Source organism: Xenopus laevis, chromosome 3L, assembly GCF_017654675.1.
Source record: "Xenopus laevis strain J_2021 chromosome 3L, Xenopus_laevis_v10.1, whole genome shotgun sequence".
Taxonomy (NCBI): Eukaryota; Metazoa; Chordata; class Amphibia; order Anura; family Pipidae; genus Xenopus; species Xenopus laevis.
In genome coordinates, this window is record NC_054375.1 from 24,365,928 (window position 1) to 24,389,837 (window position 23,910).

General features: G+C 41.9%; 1 long non-coding RNA gene and 1 pseudogene across 2 annotated transcripts in view; one reads left to right on the top strand and one right to left on the bottom strand.

Annotated features, from left to right (window-relative positions):
* Positions 1–23,910, bottom strand: part of LOC121401114 — a 65,138-nt gene that overhangs the window by 33,233 nt on the left and 7,995 nt on the right. Inside the window, exon 2 of one of the 2 annotated variants that reach the window (XR_005966142.1) lies at positions 23,433–23,644. This is a non-coding gene — a long non-coding RNA (uncharacterized LOC121401114). Of the gene's footprint in view, positions 1–23,432; positions 23,814–23,910 lie in introns of those variants that run through there. The other variant, XR_005966141.1, reaches the window with a different exon arrangement.
* LOC121401740 lies at positions 16,193–16,291 on the top strand (annotated as a pseudogene).

The window sequence follows — 23,910 nt, forward strand, 5'->3', positions numbered from 1 at the left end:
CTGTAGTAGTGTATAAGTTGACCTTTTAGGCATTATTTGCCCTGTAGGCATTATTTGCACACTGTTTTCTTCAACCCGCCATCGAGCTGTGTGACCTTGTTCCCATTCTGTCTAAATATCCATAATATTACCGTCTCCAGAAAAAACACCGGAGTCACTTTTTTCAAGCAGCCATAATATATTTTACGTAATCCGTATCCACCGCTGTAGTAGTGTATACGTTGGCCTTGTAGGCATTATTTGCACACTGTTTTCTTCAACCCGCCATCGAGCTGTGTGACCTTGTTCCCATTCTGTCTAAATATCCATAATATTACCGTCTCCAGAAAAAACACCGGAGTCACTTTTTTCAAGCAGCATTCATATATTTTACGTAATCCGTATCCACCGCTGTAGTAGTGTATACGTTGGCCTTGTAGGCATTATTTGCACACTGTTTTCTTCAACCCGCCATCGAGCTGTGTGACCTTGTTCCCATTCTGTCTAAATATCCATAATATTACCGTCTCCAGAAAAAACACCGGAGTCACTTTTTTCAAGCAGCATTCATATATTTTACGTAATCCGTATCCACCGCTGTAGTAGTGTATACGTTGGCCTTGTAGGCATTATTTGCACACTGTTTTCTTCAACCCGCCATCGAGCTGTGTGACCTTGTTCCCATTCTGTCTAAATATCCATAATATTACCGTCTCCAGAAAAAACACCGGAGTCACTTTTTTCAAGCAGCATTCATATATTTTACGTAATCCGTATCCACCGCTGTAGTAGTGTATACGTTGGCCTTGTAGGCATTATTTGCACACTGTTTTCTTCAACCCGCCATCGAGCTGTGTGACCTTGTTCCCATTCTGTCTAAATATCCATAATATTACCGTCTCCAGAAAAAACACCGGAGTCACTTTTTTCAAGCAGCATTCATATATTTTACGTAATCCGTATCCACCGCTGTAGTAGTGTATACGTTGACCTTGTAGGCATTATTTGCACACTGTTTTCTTCAACCCGCCATCGAGCTGTGTGACCTTGTTCACATTTTGTCTAAATATTGATAATATTATCGTCTCTAGAAAAACCACTTGAGTTACTTTTTTTCAAGCAGCATTCATATATTTTACGTAATCCGTATCCACCGCTGTAGTAGTGTATACGTTGACCTTGTAGGCATTATTTGCACACTGTTTTCTTCAACCCGCCATCGAGCTGTGTGACCTTGTTCACATTTTGTCTAAATATTGATAATATTATCGTCTCTAGAAAAACCACTTGAGTTACTTTTTTTCAAGCAGCATTCATATATTTTACGTAATCCGTATCCACCGCTGTAGTAGTGTATACGTTGACCTTGTAGGCATTATTTGCACACTGTTTTCTTCAACCCGCCATCGAGCTGTGTGACCTTGTTCACATTTTGTCTAAATATTGATAATATTATCGTCTCTAGAAAAACCACTTGAGTTAATTTTTTTCAAGCAGCATTCATATATTTTACGTAATCCGTATCCACCGCTGTAGTAGTGTATACGTTGACCTTGTAGGCATTATTTGCACACTGTTTTCTTCAACCCGCCATCGAGCTGTGTGACCTTGTTCACATTTTGTCTAAATATTGATAATATTATCGTCTCTAGAAAAACCACTTGAGTTACTTTTTTTCAAGCAGCATTCATATATTTTACGTAATCCGTATCCACCGCTGTAGTAGTGTATACGTTGACCTTGTAGGCATTATTTGCACACTGTTTTCTTCAACCCGCCATCGAGCTGTGTGACCTTGTTCACATTTTGTCTAAATATTGATAATATTATCGTCTCTAGAAAAACCACTTGAGTTACTTTTTTTCAAGCAGCATTCATATATTTTACGTAATCCGTATCCACCGCTGTAGTAGTGTATACGTTGACTTTGTAGGCATTATTTGCACAGTGTTTTCTTCAACCCGCCATCTAGCTGTGTGTATTATCGTTTCCAGAAAAACCAACTGAGTTTTTGTTGTTGTTGTTGTTTTTTTAAAAATAATGCCAGGCAAAGGCAGGCCGCCACGCAGAGGCCGTGGTAGGGGCCGTGCTGCTATGCAATCCTGTGGCCCTAGCAAATTGCCCAGTTTTAAAAAGCCAATGACCCTGAACTCCCAAAATGCTGAAGAGGTAGTTGACTGGCTTACACAGCACACCCCATCCTCTACCGTTTCTAACTTTACCACAACATCCTCCTCATCCTCCACTGCTATGGCCACCCCACGTAACACTTCCTCCACCACCGGTGCCCCTTCTTCACTGGGGTCAGAGGAGTTATTTTCCCATGAGTTTCTTGAACTGAGTAATGCGCAACCATTATTGCCAGAAGAAGATGAAGGAGATGAGGACCTTACACCAGATTTAATTCTGGCAGAGAACACGATAGAGATGGACATAATGAGTGATGAGGAGGAGGTCCCCGCTGCTGCTTCCTTCTGTGATGTGTCAGAAGAAATTGATGCATCTGAGGAGAATGATGATGAGGAGATTGATGTTTTGTGGGTGCCTAGTAGAAGAGAGCAAGAGGAGGGTAGTTCAGATGGAGAGACGGAGAGTCAGAGAGGCAGTAGGAGAATAAGACTTAGAAGAAGCAGGGAGGACAGCCCGCAGGGATCAGTAGGGCAACAACATGTATCGGCACCTGTGTTCAGCCGGCCAACGCACCCGCCATTGCCGCCAATACCGCCAACTCCGCCAACTTCTACTGTTACCGCCAGATCGCACACTTCCAAAAAGTCAGCAGTGTGGGATTTTTTTAATGTGTGTGCCTCTGACAAAAGCATTGTAATTTGCAATGAGTGCAGTCAGAAACTGAGCCTTGGTAAGCCCAACAGCCACATAGGTACAACTTCTATGCGAAGGCACATGAGCGGCAAGCACAAAGCACTTTGGGAGCAACACCTCAAAGGCAACAGGCAAACTAAAAGCCACACTCCTTCTGGTCCAGCATCTTACTGCTCTACCTCTGCTCTCCTTGACCCGTCTGAACCACCCTCCACTCCGCCTTCCACCTTGACCACCTGTTCCCATTCCCAGTCATCTGCCACCAGCCAAGTTTCTGTGAAGGCCATGTTTGAGCGTAAGAAGCCAATGTCTGACTGTCACCCCCTTGCCCGGCGTCTGACAGCTGGCTTGTCTGCACTCTTAGCCCGCCAGCTTTTACCATACCAGCTGGTGGACTCTGAGGCCTTCCGCAAATTTGTAGCAATTGGGACACCGCAGTGGAAGGTACCCAGCCGCAATTTTTTTCTAAAAAGGGAATACCACACCTGTACCAACATGTGCAGAGCCAAGTTACCGCATCTCTGTCACTTAGTGTTGGGCCAAAGGTCCATATGACTACTGACGCATGGTCCTCCAAGCATGGTCAGGGCAGGTATGTCACCTACACTGCCCACTGGGTGAACTTGGTAATGGCTGGGAAGCAGGGAATGGGTAGCTCAACAACAACAGTGGAGTTGGTGTCACCGCCACGGATTGCACGCGGTTCTGCCACCACCTCTACTCCTCCATCGCTCTCTACCTCGTCTTCTTCTTCTTCTTACTCTGCTGCTGGGTCCTCCTTCTCCTCCTCCACACCTGTGCACCCCCAGCTCCCCCTAGGCTATTCGACGTGCCAGGTACGCCGTTGTCACGCTGTCTTGGGGATGACGTGCCTGGAAAGCAAAAACCATACCGGATCTGTACTCCTGTCATCTCTGCAGTCACAGGCCGATCGGTGGCTGACCCCACACCAACTGCAGATCGGAAAAGTGGTGTGTGACAATGGAAGCAATCTGTTGGCAGCGTTGAGACTAGGCAATTTAACACATGTGCCCTGCATGGCACATGTGTTAAATTTAATAGTCCAACGTTTTGTCTCCAAGTACCCAGGATTCCAGGACGTTCTCACCCAGTCCAGAAAGGTGTCGGCCCATTTCAGACGTTCCTACAGAGCCATGGCACGCCTTGCTGACATTCAGCAGCGCTACAACATGCCAGTCAGGCGTTTGATTTCTGACAGCCAGACTCGCTGGAATTCAACGCTCCTTATGTTGGAACGTCTGCTGCAACAACAAAGGGCCGTCAACGAGTACCTTTTTGAACTGGGTGGTAGGACTGGATCTGCACAGCTGGGGATTTTTTTCCCCCGTTACTGGGTGCTTATGCGCGATGCCTGCAGGCTCATGCGACCTTTTGAAGAGGTGACAAATATGGTCAGTCGCACCGAAGGCACCATCAGCGACCTAATACCCTTCGCTTTCTTCCTGGAGCGTGCCGTGCGACGAGTGACAGATGAGGCTGTAGACCAGCGTGACGAGGAGCTGGAAGCGCACGATTTCTGGTCGGAATCACCAGAACGAACCCAGGCACCTGCTGCAACGCAGGGAGAGGTGCCAGAAGTGGAGTCAGAGGAGGAAGGTGGCTTTGTGGAGGAGGAGGAGGAGGACCAACAGGAGCAGGCTTCCCAGGGGGCTAGTGGTGACCTTTTGGGGACCCCTGGTCTTGTACGTGGCTGGGGGGAGGAGACCGTGGATGATGCAGTCCTTGATAATGAGGAAGCGGAGATGGATAGCTCTGCATCCAACCTTGTGAGAATGGGGTCTTTCATGCTGTCATGCCTGTTGAAGGACCCCCGTATCAAGAGGCTTAAGGAGAAGGACCTGTACTGGGTCGCAACGCTACTAGACCCTCGGTACAAGCATAAAGTGTCAGAAATGTTACCAACATACCACAAGTCCGAAAAGATGCGGCATTTACAAACCAGCCTGCAAAACATGTTGTACAATGCTTTTAAGGGTGATGTCACTTCAGGAACTCATCAACATTCCAGGGGCAGAGGTGCCAGTAATCCTGCCACGAGCACACCTGCAAGGACAAAGCCCTTTGGCCAGTCTGTAACGTCAGACATGCAAATGTTTTTCTGTCCAAGGCAGCGCCACAACCCTTCTGGATCCACCCTCAAAGAACGCCTCGACCGGCAGTTACTGCAGATATCGACACTCTGAGGAGCGATGAACCCCTGGACTACTGGGTGCGCAGGCTTGATCTGTGGCCAGAGCTGTCACAATTTGCCATGAACCTCTTGTCTTGCCCAGCCTCAAGTGTGCTCTCAGAAAGGACCTTCAGTGCAGCAGGAGGGATTGTAACTGAGAAGAGAACTCGCCTAGGTCACAAAAGTGTCGATTACCTGACCTTTATTAAAATGAATGAGGGGTGGATCTCGGAGGGTTACTGCACGCCGGAAGACTTGTTCTGACTTCTATGCAGCTGTCCTTCTCTTCAAGCCTCATGACTCCACACACAGCTGTCCTTTAGCGTCCTCCTCCTCCCTCCGCCACCGTTACAAACTAGGGTGCAAACCCTACTGGTTTAATTTTTTCTGGCCTCTGTGCTTCAGTGGCTGCGACCAAAAAAATGCCTATTTTCTGCATTTATATGACATAATTTTTCTGGCCTCTGTGCTTCAGTGGCTGCAACCAAAAAAATTTATATTTTCAGCATTTATATGGCATAATTTTTCTGTCAACTGTGCTTCAGTGGCTGCGACCAAACAAATGCATATTTTCAGCATTTATATGGCATAATTTTTCTGGCCTCTGTGCTTCAGTGGCTGCAACCAAAAAAATTACTATTTTCAGCATTTATATGGCATAATTTTTCTGGCAACTGTGCTTCAGTGGCTGCGACCAAAAAAATGCATATTTTCTGCATTTATATGGCATAATTTTTCTGGCCTCTGTGCTTCAGTGGCTGCAACCAAAAAAATTTATATTTTCAGCATTTATATGGCATAATTTTTCTGTCAACTGTGCTTCAGTGGCTGCGACCAAAAAAATGCATATTTTCTGCATTTATATGGCATAATTTTTCTGGCCTCTGTGCTTCAGTGGCTGCAACCAAAAAAATTTATATTTTCAGCATTTATATGGCATAATTTTTCTGGCAACTGTGCTTCAGTGGCTGCGACCAAAAAATGACTATTTTCAGCATTTATATGGCATATTTTTTCTGGCCTCTGTGCTTCAGTGGCTGTGGCCAAAAAAACTGGGCAAACAATGCCTACAAGGTCAACGACGTTGACCTTGTAGGCATTGTTTGCCCAGTTTTTTTGGCCACAGCCACTGAAGCACAGAGGCCAGAAAAAATATGCCATATAAATGCTGAAAATAGTCATTTTTTGCCATACGTTGACTCAACGTATATGGCAAAAAATGACTATTTTCAGCATTTATGTGGCATATTTTTTCTGGCAACTGTGCTTCAGTGGCTGCAACCATAAAAACTGGGCAAACAATGTCTACAAGGTCAACGTATGGCGAAAAATTACTATTTTCAGCATTTATATGGCATATTTTTTCTGGCAACTGTGCTTCAGTGGCTGCGTCCAAAAAAACTGGGCAAACAATGTCTACAAGGTCAACGTATGGCGAAAAATGACTATTTTCAGCATTTATATGGCATATTTTTTCTGGCAACTGTGCTTCAGTGGCTGCGTCCAAAAAAACTGGGCAAACAATGCCTACAAGGTCAACGTATGGCAGTTGTTTAAAGAGAACAGTAGATTACTAGCCAGCAAAGCTACCTAAGCTAAAATGTCCCTCAAATCCCTGCAGACTTCTGTCCCTCCAATACAGAGCAGTATCAAGCAGATTACTAGCCAGCAAACTTACTATCATCTGTCCCTGAAATCACTAACAGCTCTCCCCCTACACTATCTCTTCCAAGCACACACAGGCAGATTTTTCAGATACATTTTTGCCCTTGATCCCCCTCTGGCATGCCACTGTCCAGGTCGTTGCACCCTTTAAACAACTTTAAAATCATTTTTCTGGCCAGAAATGTCTTTTCTAGATGTTAAAGTTCGCCTTCCCATTGAAGTCTATGGGGTTCGCGAACCGTTCGCGAACCGCTCGCATTTTTGCGCAAGTTCGCGAATATGTTCGCGAACTTTTTTTCCGACGTTCGCTACATCCCTAGTTTTTAACAGGACTAGGCTGCAGTTTAACTAAGGTTCCCCCAGTTCAAGCTTCTCAGTGCCTGCATTACAGCAACACAGTATAAATGCTTAAGGGTCAGCGCTCAGGTCTGTATATATGGTGCATCTCTCTTACAGAGCTGTCATTTAGAGAACTGTTGCCCTTGTGGCACAATTTATAGGCAGTTATAGAGCAAAGCTAAGTGTTCCACTGTATGGTAATATAGCAGAACATCTCAGGACAGGTTTTATTGATACCCAAAGACAGTGTCGGACTGGCCCACAGGGATACCAGGAAAACTCCCGGTGGGCCCAGGTGTCAGTGGGCCCTCCTGCTTCTAAACATTTGGTTTATTTCATAGCCATTCTCTATTTCTATGAGTATAAAGAGGCTAAATAGATGGAATAATAGGTTATAGTATGTAGAAAAAAAGAAAAGAGAATATGAGAATAGAGGTTGAGTGAGGAGAGGAAGAAAATAATACTTAGAGTAGGACACCTGATCTAAAGGTTTTTGGGTGGGCCGCTGGTCTAAGGGTTTTTGGTGGGCCCCTGGTGTCCCAGTCCGACACTGCCCAAAGACACTTCACAGCCTGAATAATCTGTACAAGACATTTATTCAACTACTGACTCTTCATTTCTGTTGAATTCCTTAATAATGTTTATTTTGCACACATTTCCTAAGATAAAATATGTTAAGTGCCCTATTGAAAACATCCTCTTGAAGTTCAGTGACAGCTGCCCAGGTTGTGTATTGTAGCGGGAGCCTCTGAATTATGTAATATGACCGGGCACATTGCTGACTGTGTGTAGCGTCTGTCACTGTAATCTGCCTGGGAAGCTTTTAGCATCTTTTACTTCTGTTCTTGTGCGTGTGCCTAAAACTAAATACAACATTAGGCACCTCTAATTGCCTTGCATTCCCAGGGGAATGCGCCTCCAGTGTGCACCACTCAGTAAATTTCAAACCCACAATGCAAAGTAGTAAAGGGCTAGAATCAGAATAGAAACTGACAACTGACTGACTGTGCCGGCAGGCAGGAGTCTCTTGGTCTCAAAATACCTCCTATTGGTGTTTATTACTACAGAATAGCCCCAAATCGGGGAGGGGTTTACAGGGGATTATTTGGCGTTTGAATGGAGCCAAGGCTTCCCTGTGTGTAACTGGGCATCAGAGTACCCAAGGCAAATACTACTTCACCCAGCTTGCCACTAGGGTTGCCACCTTTTCTGGAAAAAAATACCGGCCTATATATTTATCTTTTTTCCCTATTAATAACATTGGGATCAGCCATCATTTTTACTGGCCAGGTGGCAAACCTACTTGCCACCCAGACAGCTTGCTCATCCCCCTATTCTATATACCAAAACTGTCTGCTACTAGTTTTGCACCTCAAATCTACCCACTGCTGCTGCTCAATCTGCATGGCCCCCTCCCACTTGTTTGCGCTCTATAATTGTGCCCCCATTAATGATGCCAATCATCTGCACCAGGCCCTCCACCCCAACAAAATCAACTTAAACTGCTACCTGCCTGTGCTCCCAGTTGCCCACCCTCTTGCATCCGTGGCTCTCCTCCACTGTGCTGGGAGAGGTCTGCTTCCTTTATAGCTATACCATGACTGATCTAATCTGGATTATAAATTCTATGGTTGCATCTTTAGTCTGCCTGCCTAACCCCTGGACTAGAACTGCCACCTGTTTTGAACTTGTCCTGACGCCCAGACAAAATACTGCCACTAAAGTTCCAAAATTGTACCAGTTGTCACCTGGCCCACTAACATTTCATCCCACACCCCCTGATGTCGTCAACCCCACCCCTAATTACTGCTTTGATTTCAAGACAAAAAAATATGCCAACCGTACCCACGCTCCTTCCTCTACATGCAATTACATGTATTTAGATGTATTTAGATGCATCAGGAGTAGTGATGGGCTCATTTATTTGGCAGGCATGGATTAATGGTGAAAATATTTGCACCAAAAAAATTTGCCGCGAAAAATATCGCTCGTAAAAATTTATATGCCTTAAAATACTTTTGACAGCCGTTGCGTTTGGACAAAATAGTCGCACGTATAAAAGTTGTAGTCCGCATTCAAAAATTGTCAGGTGACAACATTTATTTGACGCCCATTCAGTTCAATGCGTTTTGCGAATATATTGGAGAAGTGAAACAGGACAGATTCTCCCATCACTAATCAGGATCAACTTTCTGTGCTGTAACCCTAAAGCAGCCACCCTAGGCATGGATCCATCCACCCTAGGCAACCTGGCTGTGTGTGCACACGTACGAATAGGTGTGCCCAGTCTCTCTCTTTACCAGCAGCACAAGTGAGGAGAGAGGAGGCAGGGGACCAGACTGAGGGTATGTGGCAGAGAAGGTACTTGCCTGGAACCCCCTAGTTTGGCTCTGGAAACCACAGGTGCATATAGAAATACAGCCCAGATATTTATATACAGTAGCACTACCACATCTCTCTCTCTCTCTTTCTGTCTCTAGGCAAAACATACAAACAGGGACACACAATATAATTATACAAAAAGATATACACAGTAACAAACATCTCCATCCAAAACTCCATTCAAAAACTGTTTACTACATGATTAAAGAAAATGTAATTCTAAGAACCTATCCAATATATACCTTTGAATATGGCTCTTGAAACAATGTAGCAGTCCGTTCTCCTCCAGGACTGTTAATAATATAGCTTCTGTAACATTGTTTCAGGAGTCAGAACCAGTAGTGCAGATAGTATATACAGCCACATAGATACTGCTTTCAATAAATTACATTTACACATCACCATACTGTATAACATGCTCTATGCCTCATTCTACTCATCCCCTGATCTCTGTTCCATCAAAAAAATGCTTCTCCCTGATAAACAGATAAATGCCTGTGTGTTGTTTGGGGGCTATGGTTAGATAATAGGAACTGTGCTGTTTATTGTCTCTTATCATTGAGCATTTTCTTACTTTACTTTGGAAATCTTTATAACCGACTAGCAAAGGAATAGTAATTAGCTACATTTAAAGGTAAAGTAAAAATTTAAGTTTAAAAATAATATATATATATATATACTGTATATAACTGCTGCATGAAAAAAACACTGGTGAAAATATACTGATGCACTCTGGGTTTAATATAAAAAAAAGTATCTTATGTTTATCAATCACTCACTATAAAATATTGCCAGAAAACAAGGGGAAGTTAACCTTTAAATAAGCTTTAAGCTATTTTAGCAACTTTTCAGTTGGTCTTTTGTTGTGTGGTTTTCAAACGATAGCACTTCCTCTTTCTGCCCAGCAACTGAAAATGCTAGCTGCTTGTCAGGGTCACTGACCCCAGCAACCACAACCAGATTCAGATGTGAGGCTTCAGTTTTACTGTTATTGTTATTTTTCTATTTCTTACATTGTTTTTAGACCCTTGCTTGTATATTTGTTTATATTTTTCACCTTGCGCCAGTTCCTGTTTTGTTTTTGTCTATATTAAAGTTTGCATTTACTATCATGACTTACGGCTTGGTTCTGCCATTTACAGGTATACCCGGGTTACCCAATATACAGACTACCATCTGATTAATTCTCTGCAATGTCAGATCGTAAAAGGTGCCCCTGACTACAGCATTCTCTTCTGCAAGCCAACCCCCACCACAGTGAGTGAGCATAGGTGCAGAATGAGAGCTAAAGTTCAGGATGCTTTCAAGGGTCATTTGTGTACTTTCCCTTGTGCCTTGATTCAGACTTTGGTTCCAAGTATCTTAAGAAGGCCTGGATTTGTGGAAAGGCCACCTATTTTATGGGGGCGACACTGGGAATACGCTGGAGATACAATAATTTTTAAAATTTTCCATGCGCCAATCCCCATTGCTCCGGTCCAGATGATGAAAATTTGCACTAATAAAGGGAAGGGGACAGGGGCAACGAACGGCAGTGGGCTTAGGGGCGCTCACTATGTAAATCCGGCCCTGATCTCAAGCCCCCCTAATTTCGACCTTGACATATGTCTTTGTTTCCTTCTCCTAGTTCCTACCCTAAATTGCACTCCCCAACTCTCCAAAGCAGGCAGCCCAAACCTTAGGTCATGTCTCTTGGCAAAAAAACAATCCTATTATTTTGTTTTTCCCTGTACTCCTCTCCTCCAAAAAAGGGCCATATCATGCAGTAATCAGACAAAATTGTGCAAAAAATGCCTTTTTCTACTATGTTGCATGGGCAGACTTCAGTTCTAGCAGCAAGCGCCATTTTCAGGCAAGGAGATGTGTGTCTCGTCCCTCGTTGCTCTTGCAGCGTCTCTTGTGGGCTTGGCATCGACACCTTGCCTTGGGTGCACATGGAGCCTGGCTTAGCACTGCTTTGAAATGAGGGCAGCTCATTATACAGTATTATAGTTAGTGTAATTCATTTTACTAGCTTACCCTCTGCAAACAGTGACTTGGAAGAATAAGGAAGTGAAAGAATTTAGAAGAAGACTCACATTGTAGTGTTTCAATATGAGCTGATTGGAGGAGAGACTAGGCAAACAATTCTGCAGCATGGGAAAATGTTGGGCTTACTATTCTGCATCAGTGATAAATAATCTCACATTTTAGCATTAAGGAAATATGCAGAAGCTATACAACATATCTTTGTCTGGGACATATTGATGTATGGTATATTTAGTGTGTGTAGAGTATATTGTAGGAGGGTGAAGTATCTCTCAGCTGCTTTCCATATAAAGTCATATTGTACATGGAATTGCCCTTCACTTTTGATTTATTCATTTGCCATCTTCCCTAATGCAAATTCTTATCTCGTCTAAATCTCCACTAATGTAACTGGTCAGAAAGCGATTCCATTGCCAGGGGACTTGGATCTCACATAACCAGAAAATCACTTATTTATTTTTAATCTCTATAGAAACGTCCAGCCACAGTTGTATATTTAGTCCTTTACAAGATTCTGTGCTATTAAAGCAGCAATTTCTGAGGATGGCAATGTTTATTTGAATGTATTATTCTGAATTGGTTCCCAAATTATTTTAGTCTTGACCTTTTTAAAGATTCTTAAATAAGGTAAAATATTATTTTTTCATTTGCCGATGCCATTGGTATATAAATTGTGTTATAGGCTTAGCCAATCTAATAATAATAATAATAATAGTAATAGAGAATAATGCATCCCCTAGGGCATTAGAAGTCACTGGGGAGTTTTGTGACCATATAAAGGCACAAGGCTGCAGGCTGAGCTATACAGGGAACTCTGAGTATCACTTATGTATTACAAGGGATCATGTACCCCATTGTAAATTATAAGGATTTTAGAAGTCTCTGATGGGTTTTGTGAGCATATAAAGACACAAGGGTTCAGGCTGAGTTATACAGGGAACTCAAAGTATCTCTCATGTATTATAAGGGATTCTGTACCCTCTACTATAAATAACAAAAATATTAGAAGTCACCTATTGGTTTTGTGACCAATTTTTTTGTGTGAATTCTCTGCATCTCTCATGTATTATGAAGGATTCTGTACCCCCTACTGTATATGATAAGGATATTAGAAGTCACTGATGGGTTCTGTGACCATATAAAGGCACAAGGCTGCAGGTTATACAGGGAGCTCTGAATATCACTTGTGTATTATAAGACATAATATACCCCCTACTCTATATGATAAGAATATTAGAACTCACTAGGGGGTAAATTGATCAAGGGTCGAATATCAAAGTGAAAAAAACTTCGAAATTCGACCATCGAATAGGCTATTTCGTCATTCGAAGCCGAAGGATTTTTAAGATCGTACGATCGTGCTACGTGATTACAAAAAAATCCTTCGACTTCTCAAAACTTAGCCAAATACTGGCTATAGGTTCTAGGAGGTCCCCATAGGCTAACATAGCAATTCAGCAGGTTTAAGGTGGTGAAGTGTCGAAGTTTTTTTAAAGAGACAGTACTTTGATTTTCGAATGGTCGAATAGTCGAAGCATTTTCAATTCAAATTGAAGTCGAATTTGGCCTATTTGATGGTCGAAGTATCCAAAAAATACTTTGAAACTCGAAGTTTTTGAATTCGAAAATTCACTTCGACCCTTAGTAAATGTGCCCCCAGGAATTATTTATAAAACTAGGCACATTTGCACTTGGGCAGTATCCCATGGCAACCAATCAGATGCTTTTAGTCAGCGCCGCCTAAGGCAGCAGCCCAGATGCCGCCCCCCTCCTCTCCTGCTCCGCACTTAAAAATTAGCGTCGGAGCAGGTCTAATGGGGCAGTATCGCTACGGCGATCTCTAGCCTGGGCGGGAAAGGTAAAAAAAGGGGGAAAAAAAGAAAGTGATATATTGTGATAAAAGATATTGTAATTTGTAAATATGTTGATGTACATCTGACAGTCTTTATTTATTATGCAATAAAAATCTTTTTGAAGAAATGAATAGCCTGTGTGTGTATACTATATACTGTATAGCTATATAAACGAATGTAAATGTAGACGAAGTTTGCCTCCCTTTACATCATTATTTGACAGCTAACTTATCGGCTCCTAATACTTTCGGTCACATATCCCTGCCGCAATGCATATCACATCCCTTCCCTTATATTGCCCCCTTTACATTTCTTCATTGTGCTTCTCAGCTGCCTCTGTAACTCTACCTACTCTATTTATGATTTTCCAAGAAAAAGATGACAATACAGATAGACAGGATAGACAGGTGGGTTAAAGAGGTATGTAATAAATGGGGTGGCTATTAGGGGTGGGAGTCATTATGGAGACCACTCCATATATGCTTAGATGAAATTGACTGTAGTCCATTGATTAATTATTACAAGCTGGAGAATAGTAACCTGCCCCAATGAGGGATATCCCATATTGCTGGCCAACAGCAGTGCCAGGACAAAACCCTGTGGGTTATAAAGAAGGGAAGCAAATTCCGCCTGGGGAAAAGGTTTGCAGTCATTTGTGCGCTATCTTTATCTGCTTCCTTCCTGTCACAAACAGCTGTCTGGTCATGATTTATGCTCATCGTCTGCACGGAATATATGGGAGCACTCCGACAGGGAATAGATAGATGAATTATTATCTCTTGGCAAGAATGGGATATTCTATTCTTGCAGATACGTTAAGGCCATTATCACATGCATGACTTTCCTATGGAGATCAATAGCAAATGAAAGCGGCCTCACTGTCACAGTAGAAACAATGGGAGGCAGCTGAGATGTGGCAGCATTCAGGAATGTTGTTTTCATAGGTATCTCCTAACTTTTGCATTAGGGAATACCAGCAGGTGCAGGCCATAAAGGGGCCCTCTAAACAGGACTGGTCTGCCTTCTGCCCACTGCCTCTCTCTACACCTTGTGCCTGATTTTTAATAGGGCTTGCAGTGCAGAACACAGCATGGCCCATGACACAACTGCTTCTTTAATGTCACTAAGGGGTGCGATTTTGCACTTGCATCCATGGTGTTGATAAAAGTTCCCTATGGTGTTAAAAACATGACAAACCAAGGAAATATGTAAAACAACAGAAATACTTAATATGAACTGAAGTCCTAGCTGGGGTACCGTAAAACTCATCACACCAGGGAGACATTTTGCAGCTCTCCAGAGTCAGCAGACCAATTAAAATTGTTGACTTTATGAAGCAAAAACAATACGTGTCAATTTCAAGCAGGGAAAGCCCCGTGCAAGTTTATTTAGTGCAAAAATGTCAGAGCATGCCCCTTCATCAGACCAGTGATGCTCTAGCCATAGGGCCAATGGGGCACCTTCCCAATGATTTGGGGGGGGGCACTGTGCTGTTGCTGCTGCTCCCGTTGCCCTACTTACCCCAGCCACTCTTCCGTTTTTTCACGAAGGGCCTTGCACTCCACTGTGGAAGGCACAGCCATCTTGGATTTTTGTGCAGCGTCTGGAGTAGGCAGAGTAGAGCGAGAGTGCACAAAGCAGCTGTAGGAGCACAAGGAAGGAAAAAAACTTTGCTACTGTATTCTGCCCGTGCAAGTGTAAGTGAATGCTTTCAATCTATCCACTGATCTTACTGGAATGTATAAAGTTAATGGAATGCTCAGTGGCCATTTTCAAGTGATCTTATTGGCATGTCTGGGATTGATGGATTGGTTATTGGTTAATATGCTGATTATCCATTTTCGGTAGTAACTGTAGTAGCTAGATTATTTATTTTCTGTTGTATTTATACTGGCAGGTCTGGGGTTAATATGCTGATTAATAATTTTCTATAGTATTATACTGGCACTTCTAGGGTTAATAAACCCATTATCCATGTTACTTAGGGATTATATTGACCTGCCTGCCCAGTTTTCCAACAATTTTTTTCCACCAGTTTTGTGGCTTTTTTGCCAGTGTTCAAGAATCTGCATCAGAATTTCATAATTTCAAGAACAAAAAGGCAATGGCAGTATGAGAGATTTGCCATGCCTTCCCCCCTTAAAGAAAACCCAAAGCATTTTGAGAATATCTTCATGCTTTTTAATTTGCCAAAAAAAACACAATTTCCATCAGTGCATTTGGTAAAGATTTTCGGTGGTTTCATGAATTTTCTGGTGAAATGGGTTAGTTTTGCTTCTCCCTGTTTTCCTATTTTCAACTGGGACAGGCATTAAACATAGTTGACAGAACATCTAAACAACAATATGTCCTCCATGATGTTTGATTCCAGTATAATATAATGAAGCCAAAATGGCATAATAATCTCTGTATGTAAAACAAGACCAAGATAAGTCAATTCTCTTGCATCTATAATTTTGCTTTTAGCTATCTACATAAGAGAACTAGGGGGTGTAGCGGAGCAGTTTTATGGAGTGTTTTCAAGACCTTTAACCTCTTTAATCTGTGTGGACCTGGTGCAAAAAATCTCTGGTTTGTTTACTAATCAAGTGTGAGATATCAAGTCTAAGCTTAGCATTTTAATAGGTCTTTGTCACTAAATTGCACCCTTATGTACTGTGTTTTGTGTTTATACTCTTTGCATTTCGGCAGGGTCATTCTGGGGGGCCTCTGGCCCCCCTGCTGCACCTCCGTTGTGTGTTTCCCATGAGCGCAGTGTGTTTGCCGTGGCTGGCCCTCAAAGGGAGGTTGCAGCATTAAGAAGGCTCCAAATTGCGGACCTGGGCCGGCGTTGTCCCACAAGAGCCAGGGGCCCACCGGGTTTTTTATCGGCGTCCCGCTGGCCCAGTCCGACCCTGCATTTGGGTGATGAAGCACTGCTCGGGTTGTACATATAACATCTCTGCCTTCTGGCTAAGATCAAGTGTAGTATCTGTCCTTCTCAGTTGGGTGAGACACTGCCACCTGCTGTAGAGACAGAGAGGCACCTCTGCTATGGCAACTGAGCTATTTCCACCCCTGGGTGACGGAACTCACAGGATTGTACCCTTCACCTATGAACTACGACATTTTGCACACTTTATGCTATGGCACTTCTTGGACCTTAAAGGAGGTCCATTTGTTTCCCTGACCCCTTTAAGACCTCCAGGCTGGAGGTGGTAGGACAAAGGACAAAGGGACCCCTAGCCTTGTGGTCTGAAGACCCTTGCCTCCTGAGGGCCTTTTGGCTGAGGAGGTCAGGGATAAAGGGATCTGCCCTAGCTTTCAGATGAAGACAGGCCCAAAAATTCCAAGACATTTTGGCCAGGGTAACCTCTGAGTTTTGGCACTTTATCTATTTTTAGACACAGTTCATTGCACCCTTTTGACCTGTTTGAACTTTGTGTTTGAACTTTTTGCACTTGGCTGATGAAGCACTGCTGGAGCTTCAATAAAAAAAAAAAAAGTACTTGACTATACAAGTTCTCTTCTCTTTGAAGACAAAGAACCCAACTTTTGCAGTTAATGATAAGTTAATAAACAGTTGTTAATCAATAATTTGACAAATCCCTAACTAATTACGTCCAGTTGTCCCTGACAGTTTTGGAGAGGGAAGCGTTTGCTTGTAAGGATTATAAATAAGCAAAACGAATTCCGATGATGCAAGCTGCTGCTGCTATCTCAGGATTCCTCATTTATGTGCAAAGCTTTAGAAGGTAAATGAAATAGTCAGAGACTCGCAGAGGAACGTTTATTATTGACACGCCGGCTGTAAAAAGATCAGAACTGACAGTAACACATGCAGGTGACAGAACTTCTATATGATGTCTTGAGCAACACTTTTCCGGCCCGATGAGAACATCTCAAGCATGGCTGTTTTGTAAAGCGTCTACAATTTCTAATTTATTTTAATGTAACTGCATTGACTCGTTTATTAAAGGGGACATCAATACTCTATTAAACTTGCACCCTCCTATCTTCTCTAATTAGGCTTAAAGGAAATGTAAACTCTTGAAACAAATGAATGTGAAGTTTCTCAGAGCCCGCTACTGAGCATTTTTGTACAGTCATATTTTATATATTGGTCCTTGTTTTTAAGATATAAGCCATTTTCAAGCCTGTTAATAAAATGAATTTATAACAACAGCACCACCTGCTGGACCCAGTTGGTAGAAAATTACTTTCCTGACAAAAAGGAACATCTTGAAATGTTGCTCTGTCCAGAACTAACTAAAAAAAAAATTTCAAATGGTTCTTCCCTGTTTACTAACTTCATTTCCTGAGAATCACAAGGATTTACTTTTTTTCAATTAATTTTATACCAACTGGATACAGAAACAGCAGGTGCTGCTGCTACTTAAATTTAAAGTGTAAAAACTTCTAATATTTGGAAAACTAGAAAAAGTGTATTGGCGCAAAAGCACCCAAAAGAGGATTCTGAGCAATTTTTCATTAATATATTTTAAGGGTTTACATTTCCTTTTATTACTTCAATTCATTACAAGGGACAAATCACCCATTACTGTAAATGATAAGGATATTAGAAGTCACTGAGGGGTTCTGTGGCCATATAAAAGCACAAGGCTGCAGGTTGACTTATACAGGGAATTATAGTACAGGTATGGGACCTGTTATCCAGAATGCTTGGGACCTGGGGTTTTCCGGATAACGGATCTTTCCATGATTTGGGTCTTCGTGCCTTAAAGGGATACTGTCATGGAAAAGCATGTTTTTTTTCAAAACACATCAGTTAATGCACTGAAATCCAATTCTCAAAAAAGCAAAACTGATTTTTTTTATATTCAATTTTGAAATCTGACATGGGGCTAGACATATTGCCAGTTTCCCAGCTGCCCCCAGTCATGTGACTTGTGCCAGCACTTTAGGATGGAACTACTTTCTGGCAGGCTGTTAATTTCTCCTACTTAATTTAACTGAATCAGTCTCAGTGGGACTTGACTTTTACTATTGAGTGTTGTTTTTAGATCTCCCAGGCAGCTGTTCTCTTGTGTTAGGGAGCTGCTATCAACACAAGAGAACAGCTGCTTGGGAGATCTAAAAACAACACTCAATAGTAAAAGCCAAGTCCCACTGAGACTGATTCATTACATTAAGTAGGAGAAATAACAGCCTGCCAGAAAGTAGTTCCATCCTACAGTGCTGGCCTTCCCATTGTTTTTTTGTTAGGCTGCGGGGGGGAGGGAGGGGGGTGATATCACTCCAACTTGCAGTACAGCAGTAAAGAGTGACTGAAGTTTATCAGAGCACAAGTCACATGACTGGGGCCCGCCCCCCTCTAATGACGCTACTGGACTGGGGGCAGCTGGGAAACTGACAATTTGTCTAGCCCCATGTCAGATTTCAAAATTGAATATAAAAAATCTGTTTGCTCTTTTGAAAAATGGATTTCAGGGCATAATTCTGCTGGAGCAGCGCCATTAACTGATACGTTTTGAAAAAAACATGTTTTCCCATGATAGTATCCCTTAAAGTCTACTAGAAATTCATTTAAACATTAAATAAACCCAATAGGCTGGTTTTGCTTCCAATAAGAATTAATTATATCTTAGTTGGATCAAGTACAAGCTACTGTTTTATTATTACGGAGAAAAAGGAAATCATTTTTAAAAATTTGGATTATTTGGATAAAATGGAGTCTATGGGAGACAGCCATTCCATAATTCGGAGCTTTCTGGATATCGGGTTTCCGGATAAGGGATCCTATACCTGTATCACTCATGTATAAGGGATAATGTACCCCTTACAGTAAATTATATAATATATTGGAAGTCACAGAGTATACTGTAAATTATAAGGATATTAGTACAGGTATGGGACCTATTATACAGAATGCTGGGGACCTGGGGGTTTCTGGAAAAGGGATTCACTAGAAAATAATTTAAACAGTAAATAAGCCAATAGAGTTGTTTTACCGTTAATATGCATTACTTATATCTTAGTTGGGATTGAGTTAGGTGTGCTACCTGGCTGATATTTTACTGACCTGGCCGGTAAAAATTATGCTTGAAAAGCCAAGTGATTTTATACAAGGAATGGAACTCTGCAGTGACTTTTAACACCATCATCTTCCTTACAACCAGAAGTATATTATTTTATATAATGCACAAGTTTCAGTGAATCAAGTGACATTACCATTACCAAGCAAACATAATACTAATAACTAAACACCATTTAAAAGGTTATATTTCACCATATATAGGATACTCATGATTCGTGTGCATTATTATAGTATTAATTACCCTACAGGCATAGCTAGGCATTGCAGAATCAGCAGTAACAGAGTAACATAGTAAGTTGAGTTGAAAAAAGACACCGGTCCATCAAGTTCAACCTTTTAACTCTATTTAAACATACCTAACTGCTAGTTGATTAGTAGCAGTTACTAGTTGATTAGCAGTAATCCCTTAACAACAAGAGTGTAACATGAGTTTATATCCATGAACAAAGAACAGGGAGCCGTCATGCACAGAACAGGCAGAATTGTAATTGGTTGATCCGTTTGCACTTTGCAGTGCTGGCAATACAACGCCAAAAGTACCAAAAAGTGACATTGTAAGAATGAATCACTGGTGTTACTGTGCTACTTCTCCCAGCAGACTTTAACTAACTAACTAAGTTTGGGAGTTGTAGTACAGCAATTAGTGAGAGGAGGTTTAAGTCAATGTCTCACGTATACACAGAACAAAAAAAGTATTAGACAAATGGGATATAAATACGGCACTTAGAAAGACAAACACATATTTGTAATGCCTATTTCAGTCCTTTAACTGGTACCAAAATAATAAAATAAACACAGCTGCTCAAGCACAAATGAGCAGTAGATTTACTAATCAGCGTGAAACGCAACAGACTGGAGTTTTGTTGTGGAAACCACTTTGCAAAAGGATTAGGGCTGAGGCACGAACAGCAGAGAACTCCTGTTACATAAGCTTACTGCTCTGCACTGCAAAAGAAGGCTCAAACTGGAGTTGGCAGTGCCGACATATAATAACTTTATAAGGATGAACTGTACTTGGCTACGGGGTACACAGGATTGAAATCAGCCAGGGATATGTGGCTCCTGTGTATTTAAGGAAGGCTTTTATACACATTTCTGCACAAGGGTGCCAATAGGGCAGGGGTCCCCAACCTTTTTTACCCGTGAGCCACATTCAAATGTATAAAGAGTTGGGGAGCAACACAAGCAACACAAGTCCCTTGGGGTGCCAAATAAGGGCTACTATTGACTATTTTCTTAGCCTCTATGTGAACTGGCAGCCTACAGGAGACTCTATTTGGCACTATACTTAGTTTTTATGCAATTAAAACTTGCTTCCAATCCTGGAATTTAAAAATAAGCACCTGCTTTGAGGACACTGGGAGCAACATCCAAGTGGTTGGAGAGCAACATGTTGCTCACGAGCTACTGGTTGGGGATCACTGCAATAGGGGAACCTGCCCAGGACCCCGCACAAAGTGAGGCTGTGGTATATCAGGTATATTAGTAGGGAGAGATGGTGTCTATATAGTAGCAGTAGGATAATAGTCTCTGGGAAGGTCCTTGTAGATCAATGTACCACCCGAGTAACCTTGCAGTACTATCCAAAGTAACCCCAGAAGTGTGCAATCCCCAATATTCATTTAGCACCTTGTTCTGACATTTATTGTCAGGTTATGGTACAGGTTTGAATAGATTGTCGCAAATCTTATCACTCATCGCTATGGGCAGTGTCGACTGGGGTGGACTAGAGAAATACACCAAATACATAAATTCACTTAGAAGATCTTTTGAATGATCATAAACATGCATTATAAGGGTTTTAGCTCTTTTATCAATCCTGTGTTGTATTATTTTTGTAACTACAAAATTAGTTTTGAACAAAATGATTTTGTCAACCTTAAATTTAATTTATGAGCACATATTTCTGTATCGATTCAGGTTTTTATTGTAAAAATATCTTGTGTTCACAGAATTTACCATGACATTTATTTGGATGCTACAAAGATATTGTGACTACATTTATTTTGTGTTTTTGGGTCTTTCTGTTGAATGTATAGAGATTTTTTCTCTGCCCCATTATTGTCTGTTATTTATCCTTAAATACTTCAGGTATGGGATCCGTTATCACAAAATCTGTTATCCAGAAAGCTCTAAATTATGGAATGGCCATCTTCCATAGACTCCATTTTATCCAAATAATCCAATTTTTTTTTATATGATTTGCTCTGTAATACTGTAATAAAACAATACCTTGTATTTGATACAAACTAAGATATAATTAATCCTTATTGGAAGCAAAAGCAGCCTATTGGGTTTATGTAATGTTTACATGATTTTCTACTAGACAAATTATGGAGATTCAAATTATGCAAGAATCCATTATGCTGAAAACCCCACGTCCTGAGCATTCTGGATAACAGGTCCCATACCTGTACATGATGGGAACTGTAGTCCAGCAACATCAGGGTCATATTCTTAAAGCAACATTGCTCAATAAAACTTTTCTACAGCTCTCAAGGGTCTGCTGCTAAATTAAAATGCAAAATAATCAATGGGAATCCTAGCTGATCTGTGTAAATCTGGCTCCATATTGGGTGCAACTGGGCCAGGGTCCGCACCCCCGCAGGGCCCCCCGCGCACGGACTAGGGTGGGGGGGGCGGGTTTTCAACACCTTTAACATATTTTATCTGTGTGGATCTGGTGTAATAAATCTCTGGGTTGCCCACTGACCTAGACAAGGAGATTTGTGAACATTAGGCTCCTTCTCCCCCTAAACTCTGTGCTTCCATGCATGGCTGGAACTAGGGGTACCTGCCTAGGGTACAACGCTGTGGGGGCCCTGGGCAGGTGCCTGTTCAAGAAGTTTGTGCCTACTCCTAGTTCGGATTTGCTCCCTTCTGCAGCTCTCACCTACCCCCTCTACCTCCCGCTCCTCTGTCCCTTCCTCCCATCCCTGCCCCAAATTGCCCCTCCAATTCCCCTTAGTTGCACCTCTGTTATGGTGCACTCGGGGGGGGGGCCGGGTTAGGTGACCTGGTTGCCTAGGATGGCTGGTCGGCTTAGCTCGGCCCTGCTTCCATGGGCTCATATATTATTAGGACATTTTTGGAGGTCCATTTGTTTTGGTCAGTAGGATTCTTATTGGTAAATTGTTTTCTATGTGTTTTTTCATCAACTTCTATAGAAAACTAAAGGGTGCAATAGGACAGGCTTTTGGTTGGGTTTAACTTCCCTTTAAAAAAAGACTTTAGACTGTGAAATGGACCTGATTTAATGGAAGTCTCCATTTCCATTTAAGATATAAAGTTGTGGGTGATGTCACAATTACAAAAAAATCAGTAAGCTGTTCGTCAGGACATCTGCTGAGGCATTCCTGAAAGAAAAGGCATTTCCCATCATGTAAACATGAAACATTTGGGCTCTTGTACGGTTAAGAGCAGATTGTGCAAATTATTCTCTGTTTTTCAATATCAAAAGTAAAGCAGCTGAATTTCAACAGGAATTGTACGGCCAAATAGTCCAGCTGTTCCTGCTGTTTATGGCACTTTTCCTTTTATACATTCTTTAATACGAATGTGAAATATTTTGCCATGCTGAAGTTTATCTTAAGAAAGGGTAATGTGGCAGCTTTCTTGTTGCAACTAGTCATTGTGCTCAGCCAGAAGCTTAATGTATAAGTTGTAGCAGAAAAACAGCAGAAGGAACTTACTGATCTTGGAGGTACAACCTGCTCCCATTGCAAAAACAGGGCAGAGATGGACCATACATCTCAAAGTTTGGTAATGGATCCCATCACAGTAGGTCCATGGCAATGAATTGTGTCTCCATTGCATTGCAAGCAGCAAGGCAAATTTATGCAGACAGCATCCAGATTATGGTTGTCCTTTTCATAATACCCAACCGTGGGAGAGATTTAATACTGAGTAAGGACATTGGCCACATATGTATGTATGTATGTATGTATGTATGTATGTATATTTTTAGTTGTATAGCGCTCCTTCAGGGCAAAGCACTGTACAACAAAGCCTAAGAATGGCTAGTGTGGATCTGCTGTGGCCCAATATGTCCAGGGATCAGGTATAACATTATGGGCCATGATATCTCATATTTTGACTGGGACATTCAATAGACCTAGATAGTATTCTGACATACCATATCTTCCTTTGCTTGTAGATGAAACATGATGGCCCATGAGTAGGCACCAAATCTCTATGTTGAGGTCCAAGTTGAGGTTCCATAGACAGTCTTTACCAGTATTCAGGACACATCCATCAATACTCCCAACCAACCATTTTGTAGTTGACAGCCAATCATGGTTTCTTTCTCTGCCGCTTCAGTAATTGGCAGATGGATTCTGGATTTAGCTAATGGGGGACAAGAAACAGGGAAATATTTTAAACAGGAGACAACCATAGTCATTCACTGACCATATTTGGCAGTCTGTTTACATTTCCCTAACCATTTTTACCCATGAGCCAAATTCTGGCCTCACTATACTTAAAGGGATTCTGTCATGGGAACACGTTTTTTTGTTTTGTTTTTTTAAACATATCAGTTAATAGTGCAGCTCCAGCAGAATTCTGCACTGAAATCCATTTTTCAAAGAGCAAACTGATGTTTTCATATTTAA